This window comes from Jaculus jaculus, chromosome 3 (assembly GCF_020740685.1).
Source record: "Jaculus jaculus isolate mJacJac1 chromosome 3, mJacJac1.mat.Y.cur, whole genome shotgun sequence".
NCBI classification, from domain to species: domain Eukaryota; kingdom Metazoa; phylum Chordata; class Mammalia; order Rodentia; family Dipodidae; genus Jaculus; species Jaculus jaculus.
This window is the reverse complement of record NC_059104.1, coordinates 129,359,714-129,378,981: the sequence shown is the minus strand read 5'-3', so window position 1 is coordinate 129,378,981 and position 19,268 is coordinate 129,359,714. Positions and strand designations below refer to the sequence as shown.

The window sequence follows — 19,268 nt, the reverse complement described above, 5'->3', positions numbered from 1 at the left end:
AAGTCTGGAGGGAGCACGTTGTAAGGAGTACTACCCTTCCTTTGACTCTTACATTCTTTCCGCCACCTCTTCTACAATAGACCCTGAGCCTTGGAAGGTGTGATCGAGATGTTACTCAGTACTCCTGTCACTTCTTTCTAGCACTATGATACCTTCTGAGTCGTCCCAAGGTCACTGCCATCAGAAAAGAGAAGATTCTCTACCCAAAGTGAGAGTAACAGTAATATAAAGGTATGAATATTAAGAGAAGTGCTTACTGGGCAGTTTGATAAGCATAGTATATACACTAATCCAGACATCAGCAGATGTTACACCCCTAGGGCTCATGACTACCCCTGTTTTAAGTTTTCAGTATCAGGGATGTAGTCCCTCCCTTGGAGCGGGCCTCCAGTCCAGTTGGAGGGCAGTTGGTTTCCACCATGACAGACATGCCACTATTGCACCTGTTGGCTCATTTGGCCTGGCTGGCCAATTACAAGGCTTGCAGTGTCCACTGTTGAGTATCTTCACTGATGGTATCTTTTCTATTGAACTGCATGTAGAATGGCTTCTTCCAGCTTTCTTCAACAGCCACCTCCTAAGCTTATGATTGCCAAGTGTGATGTTTAGATCTGAACATTCACTGCCCACACATCTCTGCTGCTGGGAACAGAGGAACCTGTTTTCATCACAAACACATTCTTTCAGTAGCCTACAGTAGAGTTGTTTAAATAGTTAAAATATGCAGTCCTGTGTAAGAATCAGCTATGCTAGAGCTCCATCTGGGTGGAAGTTCATGCCTTCCTGAGACTTGGAGGCCCTCAACCAGAGGAGATGCTCATCTACTCCCCCCGCCCCCCAGAGATTCAGGTTTATTGAGGGTGTAAAGCTCTGGGTGTCTGGGACTAGGGTCTGGCATGTTCCTGGGCAGAAAATGACCCAAAGTGCAGTTGCAGATGAAAGGGTTTCCATAGCATAGGTCTACCTAAAAGTGTGACTGTCAGCTCCACCTCATCTGAAGCCTTTGGGCCCAAACATAGCCGAGAAGTAGGGGTAGATGCAGTAGAGCTTGCCTTCATGCTCAGCATGGCCCCCAGATGTCAGTGTCTTTCCACATTTCTCACACTTCAGGCAGGGCCTATGCCAGTCTTTGCCCAGCAAGTTCACCCACTCAGTGAAGTACACCTCCTTGTTGCACTTAGAGCACTTGGATATGGTGGGGGAGGTAATCGGCTGCTGGATCTGGACCCATCTTCTCTCTCTTTTTTTTTAAAAAAAAAGATTTTATTTTCATATTTATTTATTTATTTATTTGAGAGCAATAGACACAGAGAGAAAGACAGATAGAGGAAGAGAGAGGGAATGGGTGCACCAGGGCTTCCAGCCTCTGCAAACGAACTCCAGACTCATACACCCCCTTGTGCATCTGGCTAACGTGGGACCTGGGGAACCGAGCCTCGAACCCGGGTCCTTAGGCTTCACAGGCAAGCACTTAACCGCTAAGCCATCTCTCCAGCCCTATTTTCATATTTTATTTACTTGTTACAGACAGAAGGAGAGAGAGAGAGAGAGAGAGAGGGAGAGAGAGAGAGAGAGAGAGAGGAAGAGCAAGAGAGCATGCCAGAACTCTGGCCACTGCAAATGACTCCAGATGCATGTACCACCATGTGGATCTGGCTTACATGGGACCTGGAGACTCGAATTGGGGCCCTTTGGCTTCACATGCAAGTGCCTTAACCACTAAGCAATCTCTTCAGCCCTTTCTCTCTTAATTAAAAAAAAATTAATTAATTTATATATTTGAGGAAGAGAGAGGAAGAGGCATAGAGAAAGAGAGAATGGGTTTGCCAGGGCCTCCAGCCACTTCAAACAAACTCCAGACACATGCGTTCCCTTGTGCATCTGGCTTACATGGGTTCTGGTAAATTGAACTGGGTCTTTAGGCTTCTCAAGCAAGTGCCTTAACAGGTAAGCCATTTCCCCAGCCCCCCATCTTCTCTTTTGAAACTCCCATTTCTGTGCCCTTCAGCATTGCTCCTGAGTAAATGGAAAAGGCATAGGCTGCTTGCATGGGTGCTGGACCTTCTGGGTGACTTGAGTGCTCTGCTGAATCTCTCCTGTGGAGCCATTTGGGAGAATTCCCAGGAGTTCTTGATACTCTTTCTGAAGCTGGATTTTCTCAGCTAGTTGTCTTCTAGGCTACTCAGCAACCTGTCTCTTCTGAGTCATTTTACCTCCCCTGGTGGCCTACTTGGAGACAGAGCCTTTAAATAGTTTCAGGTTGATTCCCCTGTAGGATACAGGTGTGGTTCTTATGGAAGATACACATCAGAGGAGTAGAGCTGGTCCCACTAAAGCTTATTCACTCCCGCCATCTCAGAATCTTTGTAATACATGCCTCTAATACATTCTTCTTCTGTTTATTTTTATTATTTATTTGAGAGTGACAGGGAAATAAAGAGGGAAGTAGGGAGAGAGAGAGAGAGAAACAGAGAGAGAGAGACAGAATGGGTGCATCAGGGCCTCCAGCTACCGTAAATGAACTCCAGATGCATGTGCCACCTTATGCATCTGGCTTAAGTGAGTCCTGGGGAATCGAGCCTCCAACCGGAGTCCTTAGGCTACACAGGCAAGTGCTTATGTGCTAAGCAATCTCTCCAGCCCCTAATCCATTCTTCTTGATGCCCTGTCACTTGGCCCAGATGGAGGAGGTAAGTCTCCCTCCTGTAGACTGGGCTGCAAAGAACCAGCTCAGCATCCTCACGGGGATATTTTCATTTCTCCTTCAGCTGCACAGATTTGTAGGCCAAGGAATAGGACAGGACTCCTGCTGCCAGAACCCTTAGCAAGTCTTCTACAAGTGCTATGGCATCTGTGCCCAGAATGTAGGTATCTTTGACAAATTCTGTTTTCTTCAATTAAAGCTAAGACAAAGACCTTCACAATTTAATCTCATATTACAGAAACACATGTTTCTACCCATTTTTCTTTCTCCTGAATGAAGATTTTATCTTGCACCAGTGATCCTCACTCCCCTAAACCCTTATGGAGCATTGGCTCCTTTTCTCTTGATTCCAGCTGTTACATCTTTTCTTTTGTTGTCATTGATCAGGACTGTGGTCCAACTCATCTATGGTCATATTTCCATCCACTTCTGGCCCAGAACCACATTGGCTATGACTCTCCCCTCCAACAGATTTATGAAACATGTGCCACACAACTTGAGGAACAATAGTTTTCTTTGAAGTTACACTGGATGAAATATCTGGGCTCAGGTGGTAGTGGAAGTGATACTGTTGGAGATAGAGACATTGGTAAAAGTGGTAATATTTGAGGCAATGGTAATGTAAGGCACAGTGAAAGTAGGGAGGGTTTTTAAAGTGGTGGAATTGATAAAGGATGATGGAAGTGGCTGTGGCAGGGATGGAGCTTGTGAGCATCCATGAAGCAATCCTGTGGGCATTGTCTATGCTCCCAGAAATATACTTCTGTAGAACACTTTCCACTGAGTTTGAACTTACTGTAAATACACTTTGCAAACTGTAGTAGGAAGTGAGTTCTATAAAAGAGAGTGAAAAGATAGTACAAATAGGAGAATTTATATCCCAACAACCAGACTTAAGATCTAAAAGAGATGTTGGAAGCAGGGAATAGAGATTATTTGCAGAGCAGTACTTAAAAAAAGAATTCATAACCACTCTGTTGAAATTTGCTTAGTCCTAAGAGGCACAAAAGAGTATAAATTCAAACCTAAATATAATGAAGTGAATTTTTGGAACTTCACAAACACAGAGAAAATGGTGAAGACCAATGAAAGAAATGATAAATTGGGGAAAGGAGGTAGGAGAGCTTGGTCTTCCAAGGACTGTGCCAACAGCCTATTGGCCACTGGAGATACTGAAAGGAGATAAGGCAAGCTGCTGAACACAGTCATTTAGAGCTGTACAGAGTCTGGAAGTGTAGGCATGAGGCTAGGGCCTCACTTGATGTGAAAGGAATTCAACTTAACTTCAGAAAAAAAAGAAATTAAGGTGAAAGTAAAGAGTAAGCTACAAAAAATAATGATGATGAAAGAATTCCATGAATGTACTGGCAAATCCAAGTTAGTGTTACTTACAAATGACATCATTAGTAGTTGATCTGGGTGGATTGTAAGAGAGTGGTAGGACTAAAATTTTGGGAAACAATAGATGAAAAAGAAAATGAGAATTTACCAATAAAGGACTTTGAAAGCTCTGCATTCTATAGGATAAGTACAGAGAAACCTATTAATTTCCAATAATGTTAAATAATTATGTTAGCCAGGTATGGTGGTGCACACATTTAATTCCAGTACTTGGGAACCTGATGTAGGAGGATAACTATAAGTTTAAGGCCAGCCTGAGATTATATAGTGAATACCAGGTCAGCTGGGCTAGAGTGAGAATTTACCTTAAAAAATCTCAACAAAATGTTATGTTAAGCATTTAAGAATAATCTCACCAAGAACATGAGTAGAGGCTATAATTTCCAAACCAGTTGGAACAATATGAGAACGATAACAGCACTCAGGAAATAAGGGAGGAAGGAAACAAAGAGAAATGCACAGTCCACAAGACACATGACTGAGATTATAGGAATCATTCTTGCTGGACTGGGGGAAGGGTAGCTCCCATGACCAAAATGGGGGTACCTTTCTCATATAATAGTGCCTTACAAGATGATCTGGGAACCTCACAGGCAGGAATAGGGAAAGGGAAGTGGCTTGTAATTAGTCACTGATCTCCTGGGTCTGACTGCCTTCACTCATGACAGTCTTTCTCTGACCTTTGTTCCCCTTAGGGCTTAGTATGCTGCTGTGTCCGTAGTCAGCTTAGACAGATGAAGTCATCAAGCAGCTGTGGATCTAGATGGAGGAACATGTTTGCATCTTCCAAAAGCAATATATTACACACAACCTTTCTTTGTAGTCCTTTCTCTACGAACCCCTGATTCAGGTGCTTCCCCATGAACTGTGTCACCCCTACAGTTCCTAAAGTGAATGTGTGTCCTTTCCGGAAAATGTGGATGACAACCAAATGATAGGATTTCAGGTGCTTACAAGAAAAGTGGACTCATTTCTGTTCACATTTTAATGTAGTTGTAGAATTTTAATTTGCCCCTTTAAAACACATCAACTCCAAGCTCAGATGTGGCAGCTTCTCCTCCTATTTTAGGAAACTATTCAAACCTATTTGGTCACAGGGAGAGAAAGGGCATGATAGATAAACCTACTTTCTGCCTGGACCTATTTCATTCTACCTGGTTGTTTCTTTCCTTTGAAAAGACAGTCAAAGTGAAATCAGGGATAAATATCTCTCCACATGGCCTTTCCTTGTAAAAAGATAATGCTTGCTGGCTTGAAATAAGAAGAAAAGAAACTTGCAGTATTTTCATGGTAATGGGCTGTGTTTCTGAGGACAGCCTGTAGGTGACTTGAAGAGACATGCACAAATCTCGGTAGGCTCTCAGAGATCAGGCATGAGGTGAAGGAGGAAGGTACTGAGGGTGCATGGTATTTGGGGTACTTCGTACTTATTTACAGGAGGGTCTCTGCATGGTAGCTCTTCCTCCCTATTTCCTTATGGGCCCAACTGGCATTGCCTATGCCCCCACTAGATGACACTTTTCAACAATTTGCCTTGTCCTTGAAGATTTGTTCTTCATAAGCTTCTCTCTACATACTAGAAATGCTTTTCTTGCAGACTCTCTTCTCTTTCTGTATTAAGCACATTTAAATACACATTTAATTATTTTTCATAATCCTCTAGTCCCTCCCTTCAGCCCTCTGCATTAGAATATCCAATCTTAGCTTCAGACCACTGGGAGGTGGTGAACCATTAAGATTTGGGCCCAGTGGAAGGTCTTCTGATCATCAGGGGCATTCACTCAGACCAGAGGGGATTGCGGGACATTAGCACTTCCTCTTCTCTCATTCATTCCCAGATATGATGTAAGTGGTTTTGCTGGATAACAGGGATCTTGCCATGATGTGTTGCCTTGCTAGAAGCTCAACAACAATGGAGATAAATAACTGTGGCACCAACTATTGAGATCATGAGCCAAAATGACCCTTTTGTCTTTATAGATTGCTCACCTAAGATGTTTGATATAGCACCAAGAAGCTTGCTAACAGACATAAGTAATGCCTAGACTCCTTTTTAAAATACATTTTTTTTGTGTGAGAGATAATGTTGATATGTAGCCAGCATAGCCTTGAACTCAATCTTTCTGCCTTTGCCTTCCAAATTCTGGGATTATAGACATGCACTACCATATCCAGCTCTCATATATACTCTTATATTTTTGATCAGTTTAGTATGGTAACTGTATTAGTTACTTTCTTTTTTAGTGAATAAAACCCTGACAAGAGGCAACTTAAGGATGGGAAGGGTTTACTTTGGCTTATCCTTTGGAGGATATAGTCCATTTTAATGGGGAAGACATCACAGGCTAGCTTGTCACATTTCAGCAAGAATCAGGATGCAGTAAGCAAAGAAGAAGCAAGGCCAATCTATTAAACCTTAACGTTTAAGATGACCCACTTCTTCCAGCAAGATTCCACTTCCTAAAAGTCCCAACCTTCTTAAATAGAGCCCATAGCTAAGAACCAAGTATTCAAAACACCTGAGCCCACAGAGGACATTTCACAAACCACAACAGTGATTTTTTTAATACCTTTTTTTTTTTTTTTTTAAAGGCAGGATATCCTTATGTTTTACCTAGTCTGGCACTGAACTGAGCTATGCTATACTCCCACCACTACCTTCCAAGTCGCCTGGACCACAGGTCTCATAAACCACCATGCTATGCTGGGTGACTGTTTCCAGGTTCCCACTGTGCAGCACACACAATGGAGAAGCTGATATGAAAGTACAGACTTCCTGTGGGAGCTGGTGAAGAGCACAGAGGCAGCCCAGCCCACACCTACCAAGACTGTGCTTTCACAAGATTGTAGTAAACCTTGAGGTGCTTCTATGTCAGTTAAATCTTCCTCTAAAGAAGAAATCTGTGAGCTGTAAGGCAGCTAAATGTTGCTCTTGAAGCTTGCACCGTGTGCACTCAGTCTCTGTCATTAAACAGATCTCGAGATGCCTGGACTTCACCGTTGTAGTTTGCTGTCTTGCTTCCCGCTATTAGGAAGGTGCTGGCAGTAGGCGTTTTGGTCACATATTGGCCAATTAGTTCCCCATCCTCTGCATTATACCCCTAATTTCCCTAAGGTAATCATGCTATTAGCCACAACACAGTCAAAAAAAAAAAAAACAAAACAAAACAAAAAAACCTGCCAGGCCATTAGATATAGAGGGTGATCAGGAAATGCCTCGCTTATAGGCTGTGGAAATGTCTCTTGCCTTCATTTCCCTATGGAAAATAGTGTCGACAAACTAAATTAGCTGGCAGAGTTAAAACCAGCATCTTGTGACTTGAGTCTACAATAATGTTGGGCATCCTATTGTGTACTCTGAGCACACAGTATTTATTGACAAGAACCTTCCCTCCCCCACTCCAAGATACTTTAAAGAAAATCCACCAGCTCCCTCGCTGGTGAAAAGCATCTTTCCTATGTTGATAATACAAATTCCAACTCTTTCTTAAACTTCAGAAATAGAATAGGGGCTAGAGAGATTGCTCAGTGGTTAAGGTGCTTGCCTAATGATCTAACAACCCAGGTTATATTCCCCAGTACTCATGAAGCCAGATGCACAAAGTGGCACAACTGGAGTTCGTTTGCAGCTGGTGGAGGCCTTGGTGCACCCATTTTTTTTCTCTCTCTCCTTGCAAATAAATAAAAATATTGAAAGGGGGCTGGAGAGATAGCATAGTGGTTAAGGCACTTGCTTGCAGAGCCTAAGGACCTGAGTTTGATTCCCTAGTACCTATGTAAAGCCAGATGTACACAGTGGCACTATCATCTGGAGATCAATTGCAGTGGCTGAAAGCCCTAGCACAACCATTCTCTCTGTCTTTACTCTATCTCTCTTTACTTGAAAATAAATAAACAAAATTAACAAAATAGAGGAGGCTAAGTCAACATAAGTAGATACTTTACCTCAAACACAGAACAAAGTAATAAGGCCCTGAAATTAAACAAGCAAGAGCGTGATGGCCAGCATCTTACCCCGTGTGGTTCTTTCTCCTGAAGCTTGACAGGTATAGGTACTCCCCCCACCCCATTACATGTGTCATATGCATTACTAATTCTATTTTTTAAAAATATTTTATTTTTATTTATTTGACAGACAAAGGAGGGAGAGAGAGAATAGGCACTCTGGGCCTCCAGCCACTGAAAATGAACTCCAGATGCATGTGTCCCCTTGTGCATCTGGCTAACATGGGTTCTGGAGAACAGAACCTGGATCCTTTGGCTTTGCAGGCAAATGCCTTAACTGCTAAGCCATCCCTCCAGCCCACTAATTCTATTTTTAAAATTGAGTTGTCTTGCAAATGTGATGTTTATTATTGAAAGAATCATCTAAGTTTTCAGTATAAAATAGATTCTTTATGTTTAATAGAATTACAAGTGCCAACAATGTAAAATATCAGTTCTCTATAACCTCTGAGCATGAACTTGACTTTTCCAGTCATGTTCTTTTCTTGCTTTTGTTTCTGAAGCATATATGTTTCATGTAGTTGAGTCCATGGAATTGAAAAAGCTAATGCTTTTTCAATTATAATAACATAAAATAATATAAAAAATAATATAATTATTTTTCTCCCCACTCTACATTACAGAAGCATAAATATTTTTCATTTTTTAAAATCATTATATGTGTAGTTTGCTCCTGAGATTTTACCATGGCTATAAATGTGAGCTTACATACTCCTACACACATGTGATTATTTCTCAGCAGTGGCAAATGGAGAAGCATAGCCCCTTGTGGATACAATGGAGGCTGTCCTTCACTAGAACATTAGACACCAGTTGGTTATGACTAGAAAAACCTGCCCAGTAATCTTGTGTTCTCTGGCATCATATTCTTTTTTCTTTAATAATTTTTATTTATTTATTTGACAGAGAAAGAGGAAGAGAGAGGGAGAGAATGGGCATGCCAGGGTCTCCAGCCACTGCAAAGGAACTACAGATGTGTGCATCCTCTTGTACATCTGGCTAAGGTGGGTCCTGTGGAATTGAGCCTGGGTCCTTTGACTTTGCAAGCAAATACCTTAATGGTCAAGCCATCCCACCAGCCCCTGCCATCATATTCTTTTAAAAAATATTTTATTCTTGTCATTTATTTATTTGAGAGCAACAGAGAGAAAGAGACAGAGAAAGAGAGAGAGAGAGAGACAGAGAGAGAGAGAGAGAGAGAGAGAGAGAGAGGGAGGGAGAGAATGGGCACACCAGGGCCTCCAGCCACTGCAAACAAACTCCAGATGCATGCGCCCCCTTGTGCATCTGGCTAACGTGGGTCCTGGGGAATTGAGCCTCGAACTGGGGTCCTTAGGTTTCACAGGCAAGTGCTTAACTGCTAAGCCATCTCTCCAGCCCATGGCATCACATTCTTAATGAATTTCCAGAAAGAGAATTCTGGATCTTGAATATTTTTGTAATTAACAGCATAGCTAGTGTTTTCAGTCTTATTTTTAGAGGACTTCCTGTTAAGATGGCAGTGTAGATACCACACTAAAGCAGCCTACGGGGGAAAAAAGCCAAAAAAAAAAAAAAAAAAAAAAAACCACCAAAAACCAAAAACTCAACACAATACAAACTTTTACAAAAAAGTGAGGTGTATAGGAAATTGAAAAGGCAGCGGAGAAATAAGAGAGATCCAGAGCATCCAGAGCCCGCACAGGCCGATAGAAGCAGCTCTGGCAGGTCCGCCAACTGTGACAGCGCGTTAGCCAGCCATGAGACATGGCTTGAGCTGTAGGAAAAGTCAGGTGACAGGAGTTTCCACTCACACCGGAGGTCTCCGCAACTCAAGAAACGTGAAGGGAGAACGGCAGTGAACAAGGGAGGAACCGATCACAAGGTAGAAGAACATGTGGAACAGCGTGAGAACTAGAGCAGCATTGGCAGCCTCCCCTCCCCCACTGCCAGTGCCCAGCTCCAGCGAACAGAGCAGCAGTCCAGGGACCCAGCCATGCCTATTTGAGCCGACAACAGGACCCAAGCAGGAGCAGAGAGAATCTTCTCTTTTCAGGTGGCAGTGACCTTGGGACGACTCAGAAGGTATCATGGTGCTGGAAAAAAGTGACTGGAGTACTGAGTAACAGCTCGATCACACCTTTCAAGGCTCAGGGTCTAATGCGGAAGAGGTGGCAGAAGGAATGTAAGAGCCAAAGGAAGGGCAGGACTCCTTACAACGGTGCTCCTCCAGACATAAAATGGCCTGGATATCCATGACCTCACCGTGCCTGACACTACCTACACAAGCATCATAAGAGGAGGAAAAGATGATGACATCAAAATTAAAGAGACTGATTGAGATGGGGAGGGAATATGATGGAGAATGGAATGTCAAAGGAGAAAGTGTGGGGAGGGATAGTATTACCATGGGATATTTTTTATAATCATGAAAAATGTTTTAAAAAATTGAGAAAACAATGTTTAAAAAAATCTTAAAAAAAAAAAAAAGAAAATATGGGGATGGACAGAGGACTAATTTGGCCTTGATTGCTATGTGTGCGTTTGGCACTGCTCTGTCCAATAGAAATGTAGCATGAAAAAATAAAATAAAATACCACAATAATTTCTTAAAGAAAAAAAGTCTTATTTTTAAGTATTTTGAGTTTGCTTCAAAGGGGCAAGGACATGTAAGTATGGAATAGCTTTATCAGTTGCTTTTATTTTTGTTTTTGTTTTTCAAGGTAGGGTCTCACGCTAACTCAAGTTGACCTGGAATTCACTATGTAGTCTTAAGATGGCTGCTAACTCATGACGATCCCCCTACCTCTGCCTCCAGAGTGATGGGATTAAAGGTGTATACCTCCATGCCTGGTTTACTTGCTTTTTTATATGGCTTCCCTTGGTTGATAAGGATGGCCTCTTCTTAACATCTTGATTTGATATATTCTGCAAGGGATGCAAACCAATCAGGCAAAATTTACAGAGCAAGGTTTTGAGAAATCAAAGCGCAATTGAAATATAGACACACTTGCTCTGCAGTTCAGGAATGATATCTTTTTTTGGTAAAGTAAGGTTTAAGTACTGATCCTCTACTTTGCAGAATCCTCAAACAGTAAAACATTCCAGTTTTCTCAATCCAACATTGAGACAGCATGTGTGTGTTCTTAGCACGTCATTAACCTTCAGCTAAGGAGGACAGCCCACTGGAAAAGAAAGGACAATGCTCCAGCTCTAACAATGCCATCATTTTCTGGAGGTACTGAAGGTGTGTTAGCCAACTTTATGTAAGTGTGACAAGATATCTGAGATAATAAATTAAAAAATTTTCCAAGGTTTATTTAGCTCATTATTTTGGAAGTTTTGGTCCACAGTTGGTTGATGGAGGTGGTTTTGGGTAGAGCAGCACATCACAGGGGTTGCATGATGAAGGCTGCTCGCCTTCTGGCAGCTGAGTTGCTAAAAGAGGCAGGCATCTCAAATCCCTGTGAAGAGCATCTACCCAGTAAATACCTTCCTGCCTTACTTCTTAGGGGTTCTACCCAATAGCACAGCTGGCTGGGGACCAGTCCTCTAACACATGGGCCTTTGAAGGACACTTTTCCAAACCATAGGAAGAGGCATCCAAAAGCCTCCTGCCCTGTGTTAGGTAGATCTTCTGGGCTTCTTTCACTGACTCTGAAACATCAGTAAACTTGGTGCCTTCTTGGTCACTTAGACCAGGGACAACTGGGCATGAGAATAGCTCAGATTACCCCGCATTGCTATCTTATTAAGTGGATTTATAAAATACATGCATGTGTGTGGGGTGAGGGTATCATGCATTTACAGAAAAGCACATACAGTGTGTGACTCAGCAAATACCTCCTAAAAGGACTATGTAATAATCATTTAGATCCATATTTAGAATGTTCCTAGGATGACTCTATGCATCTTCTATTGCTGCTTTCGGGGACTAGAGCACACAGAGTATCTAATTCATTCCTCCCAGAGATCAAATGGGTTCCATTGGTGTTGGCAGGATGGCATTCCTATTATTATTCTAGGAATAATCCAGGATCTTGTATTTTTCCAGGTTCTAGAGGCAACTCACATTACTCAGGCCACATATTTGAGGAATTAGCATGGAAAAGCCCATTATTCTTTCTACTGTAGTGACAATATCCTGAATTTTTGTATTATGGTTTGTATTACTTGAAGTTAAACCATATGTAATTTTTCATTTCTAGCTTTTTTCCTTTTAGCAGTCACCATGTTGTTGCTAGTAATCTTAGTACATTCATTTATTCCTAATTGGATAATACATTGCTTTGCAATATACAGCAATTGTTTTACACTTCAAGTGGACATACATTCAGGTTGTTCCATTTGGGGTTTTTGCATATGATGCTGTTATGTTGTAGGCCTGATGTTGGCATTCCTAATTAATGGCATTCTGAATAAGAAAATATACCACAACACGTATTGTAGATCCTGGTTTGCCTGGTTTATCCCAGCTTGTGCTGTTAGAGCTTCCATTCATGCTCCACATATGATGGTTTACTATAAAGGTGCAGCAGTTCAAATAGCATGATTTGTCCCATGGACAGAGAAATAGATTCATGACAAGTGAATTAACAGTCTAGTCTGTAGGGAAAAAATGGTTTTACCAAAATGAAATCCAATTATTTCTATTCTAATAAAAATACATTAAGAAAGAAAAAAAAAACAGGTTTCCTATACTGTTACAATAATCAACACAGAAGGAACTCATGACCTTGAAAAGTGAGATTTCTCTTCACCTGAGAAGTGTAATCAGCTCTGTAGTGGACTTCCAATCCATTCCATTCTGAAACTGTTAAAGTTACTTTCTCATTACTGGTACAAATCACCTGACCAAAAACAGCTCATGGAAGGGGAAAGGGTTTATTTTAGCTTGCAGTATTGAGGTGAAGCTCCATGATGGCAAGGGAAAAGATGGCATGACCAGAGGCTGGACATCACCTACTTGCCATAGCAGATGGACAACATCAGGAGCATGAGCCAAGCTCTTGCAAAAGGGAGCTGGCTATATAATACCCCTAAACTCACCCCATCAACACACATCCTCTAGTAAGGTGTCACCTCCCAAACTGCCATCAACTGGGAACCAAGCATTCAAAACACATGAGTTTATGGAGGACACCTAATTAAAACTACCACAGATGCCATCTGTTGGAGTCAGGTTTGCATTGCTAGCAGAAATCATCTGACCAAGAGCAGCTTTTGGGAAAAAAGGATTTATTTTGGCTTATGAAGGAGAAGCTCTATGTTGGCAGGGAAAATGATGGCATGAGCAGAGCGTAGACATCAGCCCTCAGCCAACACCAGACCACAGCAACAGAAGAGTGTGCCAAATACTGGCAAGGAGAAACTAGATATAATACCCATAAACCCACCCCAACAATACACCACCTCCAGGAGGCTTTGATTTCCAATTTCCCTCAGCTGGGGAACCTAGCATCCAGAACACCTAAGTTTATGGGGGACACTTGAATCAAACCATCACTGTGAAGAGCATCTACCCAGTAAATACCTTCCTGCCTTACTTCTTAGGGGTTCTACCCCTCACCCCCATAAACTGATATTCATACATGACATGAAATACAATGCATTCAGTAAGAATTTAAGAGTCCTGATAGTTTTTTTTTAATCAATCTTAATGCTGTTCAAACCTTCACATAGTCCAAGGTCTTTTAACTGAGCCATAACACCAATAAATAAATAAATAAAACACTCATAACGGTACAGAATAAACATATTGTAAAAGATGGCATTGGGCATAGCAAAGAGATTTGACATTGACTAGAGTTGTTGGTCTTGGAGCTACAGAATTTGATGTTTGCCCTGGTTTTTTTAAATCTTGTATTGGTTGAATATTTCTTTGCCGTGCTCAATGCCATCTTTTGCAGTGTTAATTTTTAATGTTGTCTTAACTATTTTGCTTCTTTACTTTCCATTTAAGTTTCAAAATTATATTATTATTAATATTCTTTAAAAAACTTGCTCTATTTTTGTTGAAATTTCATAAATCAATTTAGGAAAAACTAACATTTTTATATTATTGTATTTTTAAATGTGAAATTGTTTTTTAAAATATCAAATGCTAAAAAAGATCAAATTCTAAAATCTTATTATTCTAAATTACTAGAGTAAAACATACCCTGACTTTACATGTAGACTTATGATATCTAATATTAATATGAATGCCAATAATAAGATCATATCCACGTTATGTTTTGGATAAGAAATGTCCCCCAAAGGCTAAAGGCTTGGCCTCCAGACTAAGGAACCAATGGAAAAGAGGTGGTGAAACCTTTAGGAGGTGAGACCCACTAGGATGAAGGTAGGTCGCTGGGGATGCACCCTTTATAGGGTCACTGTGATCCCAAAACTTCCTGACCACTGTTGGGTGAGCATCCCTCTGCTGTGTGCTCTCCAATATGATGTCATGCCTTCTTATAGGACTAAGAGCAAGAGAGTCCTAGCCACAGACTAAGACCTCTGAACCCATAAATCCTTGTAAATTGTATCTTGGATATTTTGTCATAGTGTTGGAAAGAAGACTAAGAGAGCCATTTTACTTTGTGAGGACAATCTGAAATATGTGTCAAAACCCCCAAATCTCTTCTTTGGCATTTTGTCTGAAGATATGCCCATGTCTAGAGTTTTTGTTATGGTTTGGTTTGATTTTATAGTGGTGGGTCTTGATATTTTTTACACTCATAGTGGATTTGAAGGCAATGACTGAAAACTCTGATACACCAACACTTTCCAATTTTCTGATAGGTGGTGTCCAAATGATTAGAAATAGCTTTTCCAATGGAGCAGTGATCTGCGGTTTAGTATCAGAAGAAGCTCTCAAAGACCAAGACATACCTACTTTTATCCACAGGTTATACATGAGAAAATCAAGGCAAAATAGGTTGTGTGGCTTGCTTCTGCTCACACAGCAGTACATGGTAGTGCTAGTCTTTGATTTGGGGATGACTGATTTTGAGAGTCACAGTTGTTAAGTATTATACAAGGGCTGGAGAGATGGCTTAGCGGTTAAGCGCTTGCCTGTGAAGCCTAAGGACCCCGGTTCGAGGCTCGGTTCCCCAGGTCCCACGTTAGCCAGATGCACAAGGGGGCGCACGTGTCTGGAGTTCGTTTGCAGTGGCTGGAGGTCCTGGCGCGTCCATTCTCTCTCTATCTATATCTACCTGCCTCTTTCTCTCTCTGTCACTCTCAAATAAATAAAAATGAACAAAAAAAATTTTTTAAAAAAGTATTATACAACTTGTCTTCAAAAAATTACTCACACACAAATATTTTTCTCAATGAAGAAGGAATCTGGAAATAATTACTCATAATTGTTCAGCATCTTCAAGTCACAAATTGTATCATTGTTTGTTATTCCCTTCCTCGTGGTCACAGAAGACCTGCCATACTCCAGGCATTTCCACTGCATGGCAGGAAGCCCAAAGCAGGGAAAAGGATGGCATCAACAAGAAGAATTTTTTTTTTCCATAAGAAAGTTTTCCCCCACTGTCTGCAGACTAGCAAGCCCTGACCTAAGAAAAGCCTCCCTTATACAGTAGTGGCCAGCAGAGAAGATTGGGGAAGCTGTGCTGGACGAACTGCTTATATATTTGCGTGTGGTGTGCTTGCATGTATGTATGCATGATGTGTGTGGGTGTACATGTGTGTGTATACATGTAGCAGCCATGCATGTGTGTCAGAGATTCATGTTGGGTAACCTCCTCCATTCCTATTCACTTTATTTTACTGAGGCAGGGTCTCTTACTTGAACCCAGAGCTCACCAACTCTGCTAGTAGCCAGCTTGCTGCAGGCATCCCTGACTTTGCCTTTCCCACACTGGGACTACAAGCATACAGTGTCATGCCCCCTGGTATTTCATGGATGCTGGGGTTCCAAACTCCTGTCCTTACATCTAAATGTTACGTTCTTTATCCATTGAGCTGTTTCCCCAGCCCCATGTAAGCTTCACAATGTGAGTCACAGCTTCCACAACCTGGGTCAGGGCTGCAGCAGGGCACTATCTAGAAATACCATGTTTGAAATGGCTGAAGCTGGGAGCAATACTTAAAAAAAAAAAAAATAGAGTCTTTTATTAAGAAAAGCAAAAAGGTTCTTCATCTCATTTCTTTTTCTTTATTTAAATTCAGCTTTTAATTTTCTCCATCAGAGATTTGCATTAGAAAAGTGAGCAGGTGATTCTGATAACTGTGATCAGAGCACATCTTGTATTTATGTCTGTAATTCACCACAAAGATCAGCACAGCAGAGCCCTGAGCAGAGAAAAAAGTCAATAAACATTTATTGCCCTGACGTGATTTGTATAAAAGTAGGGCAAGAAAATTGTATATTTAACAGTTAAATGGGATAACAATAGTCAGTAGAAAGCATTAAAAGACCCATGTAGAGTTCCGCACAAAATATGGATTAATGATACGAGCATCTAGGTCTATCTCAGAGATTAAGGTCTTCATGAAAGATGAAGTTTATCTGTGCTGGTCATTAGTGCAAGTAGCACTCACTATACCTCCTTCCTTTAATCAAGAGTTTAGTCTCATGAGTAGCTCTGACCCAGTCCGCAGCAACTAATTCAAAGAATGAATTTTCCTCACTGCACGGAGAAGTAGCGCCTCTCACATCAACTTTGCTGAGCACATGAATAATTCAGACTGTATATTTCTCAGGAACAGAGAAGGGCTTTGCCTCTGGTGGAGGAAAGAGGGATGCTCTGTTGCAAATCCTCTGAGTCTGTGCAGGAAGTAGGAAAGGGAGAGTGGTGATTTAAAACCAAATATGGGTTTGTGATGAAGGAAGAGTTCATTAATTTTTTAAGGGAGAAAAAATGATAAAAGAAAAAAATGTTAAATAGGGCTTATATTTGAGGGCTCCTTATTTCTTTTTCTACTTTCACCACCAACTGCATAAATTATAGGGAGGCTGTTCTATCTCACCATCATGAGTTGAAATTGATGTAAGAGAGACCCTTCTTTCCTTCTTTTCTTTCTTTCTTCCTTCCTCCCTCCCTCCCTTCCTTCCTTCCTTTTTTCCTTCCTCCCTTTCTCCCTTCCATCCTTCCTTCATTCCATTATTTTTTATTTTGTTAACTTTGCAAGTGAGGGGTTACTTACAAGAGTGTGAGTAGTCCCCAAACAGCTGAATGACTGTTAAGTCTCTTACCCCATCATGGATAACAACCTTATTTATGGAAGCTGTACCATAAATTTCCCCCTTTAGTTAACCTTTCTGTTTCTGTTTACTCTAGCATTTCCTAAGATTACCTGCAGTGGGTACATGTGGGGGAGACTGAAAGGGGAGGACAAGATAGTGGCTGCAATCCCAGATGAGGCTCTATCATTGTCCCCTCCTTCAACAAGAGTGTCAGTAAGTCCATTACCATTACTATAGATCTGGCTATCACTGTATTGCTCTGTTCAATTAGTTTCCATGGTTACCAGGCCATGATAATCCCTACTCCAAAATGGCAATGGAATGATTATGTTACATCTAGAGGGAGAAAAAAGCCTCACTACAACATTCCATCTCTTCTTCCAGCTCTTATATTCTTTCTGCCCCCTCTCTTCTGCCATGTTACCTGAACCTTGGAAGGGAAAGGGGCAACATGCCCTTCAACATTTTTTTCTGGTTGGGGGCAGCCTTGCTACCTCAACAGTCACTTATTTGCAGTAGGTTAACCAGTTATGAGACTCTTTATCAGTGACCTCAGCCCACTCTAAGAAGTTCTCCTCTACAACCAAGGCTGATGGTAGCAATAATCTATGGGTATGAGCACAAGTGTTTAGAACACAATTTGACAAACATATCACATCTATTTCACAAAACAATGTAACATCTGTTTTCCCATAGTCATGTTTTTGTCCTGGTTTATAGTATAAGAAGTAAACCCCTGATGTGCAGTGGGCCTTCAATCCAATCTGAAAGCCTCTAGTGGACATATCTCTCCTGGTGTGTTAGTATTGCAGCACACACGGCCCACAGCTGAGCAGGGTTGTTGGTAACAATCCTTTCATAGAAGTCTTCAAGCCTTTGACACTGTAAAAGTCAGTCAGTAATGGGGAGCTTCTGGTTCAGTCCCAGTGTGATTTCTCCATGTCCTGCAACAAAAGCAGGAGTCATCTTCAGCAATAGGATCATACCATCTAATTCTGGCATACAGCCCATAGCAATGGCAACAGCCCTTATACTTTTGGGAGTCGCTGGGGCATCCCTAGCCAACAACTCATAGGGAGATAATTCTTTCCTTGGTCTATGATTTTTTTTTAATTTTTATTAACATTTTCCATGATTATAAAATATATCCCATGGTAATTCCCTCCCTCTCCACCCCCACACTTTCCCATTTGAAATTCCATTCTCCATCATATTACCTCCCCATTACAATCATTGTAATTACATATATACAATATCAACCTATTAAGTATCCTCCTCCCTTCCTTTCTCTTCCCTTTATGTCTCCTTTTTAACTTACTGGCCTCTGCTACTAAGTATTTTCCTTCTCATGCAGAAGCCCAATCATCTGTAGCTAGGATCCACATATGAGAGAGAACATGTGGTGCTTGGCTTTCTGGTCCTGGGTTACCTCACTTAGTATAATCTTTTCCAGGTCCATCGATTTTTCTGCAAATTTCATAACTTCATTTTTCTTTACTGCTGAGTAGAACTCCATTGTATAAATGTGCCACATCTTCATTATCCACTCATCAGTTGAGGGTATGATTTTTATTTAATAACCTTACAGCTTTTGGTCATGTCCCTTCTCATGCATGCAGGATACTCTGTTTTAAATTTCTTTCCTTTTAAAAATATTTATTTTTGAGAGAGAGAGAGAAACAGACAAAGAGAAAGTATGGGCATGCCAGGACCTCCTGCCACTTCAAAGGAACTCCAGACTCGTGTGCCACCTTGTGCATTTGGTTTTATGTGGGTACTGGAGAATCAAACCCGAGCCTTTGTAGCAAGAGCATTCTGGACAAGAGCCTTTAACTACCAAAGAACTACATCAGGAAGTTCCAATACAATATGAAAAAAATCCCATTGGGTACAGCAGTGTGGCTGGGAGGCACTGCCTTGTTTAGATGTTTATAATCCATAATCACTTTTCATGAGCTGTCCTGCTTCCATGGGGCTTCTGTGAATCTCTCG

The 19,268-nt window shown here is 41.3% G+C and overlaps 1 pseudogene; it reads right to left on the bottom strand.

Moving 5' to 3' along the window:
- Nucleotides 1-960: 960 nt before the first annotated feature.
- Nucleotides 961-19,268, bottom strand: part of LOC123459472 — a 28,259-nt pseudogene continuing 9,951 nt past the window's right edge.